Source organism: Apus apus, chromosome 4 (assembly GCF_020740795.1).
Source record: "Apus apus isolate bApuApu2 chromosome 4, bApuApu2.pri.cur, whole genome shotgun sequence".
Taxonomy (NCBI): domain Eukaryota; kingdom Metazoa; phylum Chordata; class Aves; order Apodiformes; family Apodidae; genus Apus; species Apus apus.
In genome coordinates, this window is record NC_067285.1 from 101361978 (window position 1) to 101368157 (window position 6180).

General features: G+C 43.4%; 1 long non-coding RNA gene across 1 annotated transcript; it reads right to left on the reverse strand.

Moving 5' to 3' along the window:
• Positions 1-1147: 1147 nt before the first annotated feature.
• LOC127384833 (uncharacterized) lies at positions 1148-5817 on the reverse strand. Its single transcript, XR_007889513.1, has 2 exons — positions 2428-5817; positions 1148-1705 (listed from the first exon to the last, which is right to left on the reverse strand). It is a non-coding gene; the product is annotated as an uncharacterized LOC127384833 (long non-coding RNA).
• Between the last annotated feature and the right edge of the window lie 363 nt (positions 5818-6180).

Below are 6180 nucleotides of genomic sequence, written 5' to 3' on the forward strand. Positions count from 1 at the left end.
ACATTTCTCCTCATGTTGATAACAGCATTGTAACCAAACATTACAGCCTTTCTTGTCAGACCAAATCAACCACAAGCACTTAGAAAGGCACATGTTTTATTTGTAGCTGTGTCTCACTACAGGCAGTGTATAATATGTCTCTGGGAAGAACAAAAGCTTGCCTGTTTTAGAAGCTATTTATTCCTTTTGTTGTTAGGAGCAACACAGGTACAGCTTCCCTTGTGCATGGCAGCAAATGTGGAAACATTGCCAACACCAGACAATCTACAGCATAGCAGTCATTGTAACAAACCTGTAAGGTGTTCCATTACATGACAACTTTGCCTTGTCACTCCAGATATAATAAAGAACCTTTTTTTATGCCATTTAAGCTTGTTAGGAAGAGGGGAGCTTTAACTGCTCAACAATTTTGTCAATTGCAAATTGCCTTGTTTCATTTGGTGAAGGCTGCTGTGAAATATGGAGGTATAAACACAGATGGTTTCCCAGGCCTCCATTACAAAGAGCATGAGCTCATCAGTTTCAGTCAGGATAATTTTCAACAGAGTAAAATAGAGTAGTCCATAACCTATATCATGTTGTAGACACCAATCAAAGCTTTGTGCTCAAAGATATAAAAGTTCCACAAGACATTCAAGTAATGTTTCACGTGGGGAATTTACACCTACTTCCAGTTGGTGTGTGCTTTATGCCTTTAATCAGGAAAACAATTGTTTTTCTTCTTACTTAAAGCAATGACAGATAGTATGCTAATCATCTTAAGTGTTATCTTTGTAAGTGACTGAATTCAGTGAAGGAATTCGACTGGAAGTTAGCCTGTGGCAAAAAATTCCAGGGGTTAATTAAACAACACTCCTTCTATCACTTCTAAATCAATTGCCTCTTAATTTCAATGACTGTCCCCTTTAGGAGGGTGAAAAAGAGCTAATTGCCTCCCTGTGGACCTTCCTGTCTATCCCTCTGAAATATACTTTTGTACTCCTGTACTGTATTTCTGTGCAATTTAACATGATCATGTATCAAAACACCTTCCTTCCCCCTAGCTGTTAATTATTTTGCCATCTCCTCAGATTACTTTTGATATATTTCCTGACAAGATGTCCAAAACATAACTCTGTATTACTGGTAAAAACACAGACTGGGCTGATACAATAAAAGAAGTATTTACTTTTTAATTATTTTCAAAATTTTCCATATCCCTTTTGTTTCTACAGCTCAGGGTACTAGAGATACATCTTTTGTCAGTGTTATTTACAAAAACTACCATCATTGAGGTAAAATTTAGTGTAACAATATCATATCCTTGAATTACTAATAGCTTCAGGTAAAGCTGTATTAATTCAAACATAGAGAGGGACATAGCTTCTGGAGAAGAGGACAAACAACAGCATTTTAACAGATAAGCCTGTATTTCAGAACATCCGAGATTAACATTATATATCTTGAAGAAAAGCACAGAACTTTGGCCTTTCCAGAAAGGTCCGTGTATAATCTTCAGCCTAAAGTGTCAACAGCCTTTACTTTTTATTGGCTTTTTAGGGCTCCCACAGTTTTTCTCGACAGAGGTAATACAGAGAAAGGGATTCTGCAACCATTCCTTCTTGCTGAGGCATGTGAAGTGCACAAGTGGTTACTATTCCAGTTGTTTCATGACACTCAAGTTTTCCCTCAGATTTTCCCTTGGATCTCTGATAAAGCTAAGAATCTGTAAAGAGAGAAATAAACAAAGTTTAGCTCTGTGATAGCTGAAGATAATCTAAAACTGTATTCCTGATTTTGCAACCTTCCACTCAAGTATTCCCAATCCTCTGCACCAAGCCCCATATTCCCTGCGCTTTGCATCAAGCCCTAAGCTCAGTTAACAGTCCCATCAAACAGGCCAGCATTCATTTAATTGAAAACCAACCTGGCAAAAATTTCATTTGGTTTGGCCCAGTTCGGGTCTCTGATCTAGGTATGGGGACATACAAGTGCCAGTATCTGCACAAGGGATGGGGGAGTAAGGTGTGGCAAGAGGAACTGACAAGTGCAGGATTGCAGCAACCCAGAAGTGCAGGGAACTTGACCTTCATCCACTTGAAACAAATTCTGAACCTACAAAGGTCAGGGAAAACATAATTTTGCCCCAATTCTTAGTATGTTTGCATTTGTATATATTGAATTATCATGTTGCTATAGTATTTCTATGAAGAGAGTAACTCAAACTATCGTAATTTTTAGCTCTCCGTGTATTTCAGGATATGAGGGTCAGAAAATCACAATCTGTCTTTTTTAATTGATTTGATGATCAGCATTCTGACACTGACCCCACATTAGTCTGGCTGGAATCAAAACTCAGTATTTCTTAGGGCACAAACCAGAGTATTTATATTGTTGATATTTGTAATAAATATTTTATTAGTAATACATAATATCTCAAGCACCTACATATTGATATTTGGCATTCTAAAGTCTTCTCACAATAGCAGCAGGTACAATGTGTACAATTAATTCTCATTTCAAACTTCTTGTTCCATTTCTGTTTGACTATTCGGGAGCATTTTTCACCTTTCACATTTAGACTTCAAGACATCAGTATAAACCAGCTGCAGCCTGAAAAAAAAACAAAACAAAACAAAAAACTCTGCAGCACAAAGAAGTATGTTATTTAACTTTTCTTTTAGAAAAGCTGATGGCTAGTCAGCATCAGACAAAACTAGTGTATAAATGCAATGCTATGCTAAATGACGTGGAAATACCAAAAGACTGTGAGATACTTTCTAAGGAGTTGTTAACACGTGCCTGAGGCTGTACTGCCAAGTTGCAAATTTAAGGGGAGTGTTTTAATCAGTATTCAAGTCATATTAGTTACTGAGCAAAGGAGAACAGCAAATAGAGCTAAAAAAACATGAAAAGTTGCAATGAATTTTAAAAATTCCACATCCTAAGCAATGCAACAGCATAATGTTTGATCTTTCATTAGTTTCTTAGCTAATGGTCTGAAGTCCGGCCTTAAGTCCACATGCCTTTCTCACATAACGTTGTCATTTATTGTACTGTTACCTTAATGCTGACCCAGAACCATCAGCATAGCATCAGTGTTCAACTCTAAATACATGAACAACATCTTTGATATCATATGCTTATTGATAAGCATCTACATGCCTGGAGAACTGAGGCTGCAGGTTATGAGCCTTCTGGAATACAAATTAATAATCACACATTTTACAAGCCACTCTATGTGATCAACTAAGTAAACGTAACATCTGAGCATTCTCTAAAGCAAGGTAATACATTGTCCACGCCATCACTATGTAAACAGTGCTATGAAGATGAAGCACATACTCTAGCAGGCAGCACGTTCACACTCTTGAAAAAGATGTAGGAAAATTTGGCTTTCCAAAATACTCAGAAATTTCTTAATAGATGCCAAGTGTAAGCCCAGGGTCAGCAGACTTTTCTAGCAGATTCAGTATGGCAGAGTGAAGCAGTTCACACTTGCTGCCCACCCTCTGCCAAAGACCACCCCCCACAGGTGTGCCGAAGTAAGCTGACATTGGCAGATCCTCACATGGTCATTGAAGAGCCACAAGACAGCTGGGAGCTGTAACTTCTTCAGCTATTTCAAATAAATTTGCCACTAAATACGAGTCGGCTGCAGTTCCCCAAGCGGCTGAGCACGTGCAGCTTAAGCTGGCTGGAAATCTCCATTTAAAAAAACCTCAGGACTGCCAAAGTGTGAGGATGGTTGTGGAAACATGAAAAAATTGCTAAGATTTGCTAGCTAAGTTAATAAAAACTACGTAAAATATTTGCAAAGAGAAAAGTAACAATTCATCAATTCCTTTCCCCACTATGAGTTGAAAAACAGAAGCTCCAGGAGCACTGTGCCAAGTCTCGGCAGTCTGCTTCAGGTTTTGATGTTTAGCCTCTTTAATACTTGAGGCACCTAAAAAAATGAAATTGCATTTGAAATTCTCACTCCACGTTTTTCAGTGTGCACGAGCTTTCTTCCTACTTCCAAGCCTAGGCCACTATTTGGATATTTATGAGATGTTAATGAACAAGATATCTAGAATACATTAGCTACATCACTGCCAGCCACTATCAAATATATACTAAAAATCTTAGGATGAGAGCAGAGGTCAGTGCTTTATGAAACTACAAAGGCAACCCTGGCAGGGACAGAAAATACCTTACGTGAATTAATGTAGTTGAAAAAATGTAAACATGATTCTAGGCACATTAAGATTTTATTCATGTACATAAGAAATAATACCGCTTTGGTACATAAAAATCTTACTGCAAATATCTCTTTATTTTGTCTTCAGCATGAAATATTGACATAATAAATACATACAGATTCATTTATTTCTGAAAAATCCAAGTTGGTGAAGAAAAAAAATGGTTTTCCTCTGGATAATCTGTTTTTTAATAGGCATATGGCAATCATTCAAGGAAAATGTAACTCTGTGAAGCCACACAATGGCTAATGGAAAAACCTAAATCCGTTCAGTGCAGAAGTGAAAAGTACAGAAACCTCTTACAGTAATCCCAGCATAGTTGTGAGCTGCCCTCAATGTTCCTTAAGCAAAGCAGCTAACCAGGCCAACTCAAGACAGGGTCTTTGGGAAGTTCTGGCATCCTTTCGTCCTGAACTGTCTCCACCTGCCTGCAGGAAAGTCTCTATACCCCTACACTGCAATGCGGTTCTTTCTGCATCTAAGAATCTTAACCTTTATTTCTCTCTCCATTCTCCCAGCCCCCAACGGAGAATCCCACAGGGCTTCCCATGACTGTTTTACAGGTCACTTGGCCAAGAACACTACATACTAACGTGCGGGGGAAGGCAGTCCTGTCATACCCATTTATCCTGATGTTTTTTTCCCATTTGATATAAAAATACAAACTCAAGTTAAAGGGAAAAAAGCATGCCCTAGCACCTGCTTCAGGAGCTTCTGCCAATGAGAGACAGTTTTGCCCTGCTGTTTCATGCAGCACTGACAGTATACTCATGCTTAATATTAATAGCACTGAGAGAAAAACACAATTTATCCAAAGTTTTACAGGAGATGGGAAGGATAGCACGGTGTTTCTCCTTACAGCTTGCTGTCCATGTTGATTTCAGCAGACACCCAACTTGGCCTTAGGGGTCAACTCTGACATAAACTTGCAAAGTACCTCAGTAATATCTGGACTTCTTTGGCATATAACTATGGGAATATGCCCCAGACATTAATTATTATCTCAGATGTTTACGGAGTAAGGTTTAGACTGATCTCCAAGAAAATCCTGGCTGCAGTACTTTCTGCAGTCCCCATCCAGGGATGGGGCACCCACAGCTCCCCTGGGCAACCCCTGCCAGTGCCTCACCATCCTCATGGTGACAAATTCCTTCCCAATATCTAACCTTATCCTTCCCTCTTCCAGTTTAAAGCCATTACCTCATGTCCCATCACTACACGCCCTTGCAAAACGTCCCTGCCAGGCTTTCGTGCAGGCCTCCCTCAGGCACTGGAAGCAGCCCAAGGACCAGCAGACCCGCACAGCCTGTCACGGGAGGCTACCACGGCGGACCCAGCCCCTCTGACAAGGATGGCTCCCACGCCAAGATGACGCTCCGCACCCTCCGTAACTTGAGCCACACCCCCCGTGTCCCCGCAGCAGCCACTGCCGGCGCACACGCCCGCAGCAGCCGTGCCTAACGCTGCCGGCCGAGTCAGACTCCGCTGCCTCCCGCAGCCGCCCCGCGCACCACACGGCGGGAGCGGGCGGCCAAGGGGCTGCAGCGCACCTCGGGGGCTGCCCGGCCTGCTTCCCCACACACCTCCGCTCCCTCGGCCGCCCTCCCTCCCTCCCCACAGCCCCCGTTCCGTGCGGTCGGTGCGGATCCCTGGATCCCTTCCCCGGCAGCTCCTCGCCCGGCACCGCCGGCCCCGCAACCCCCGCAGCAACCCCCGCAGCACCCACCCCCGGGGCGGCTTCCCCGCCGCTCCGCGCATGCGCCCAGCAGACCCCTGGGGGCCGCGCATGCGCAGCGCGCCGGGCGGCGCCCGCCCCGCACCGCCCCGCACCTCCCCGCCCGCCCCAGCACCGCCCCGCCCCGCCGCCTCCGCGCAGCCCCTGCCGGGGCGGGGCCGGTCGCTGCCGCCGCCCCAGCCCCAGCCCCAGCGCCAGCGCCAGTGCCGTCCCCGCCGGGCC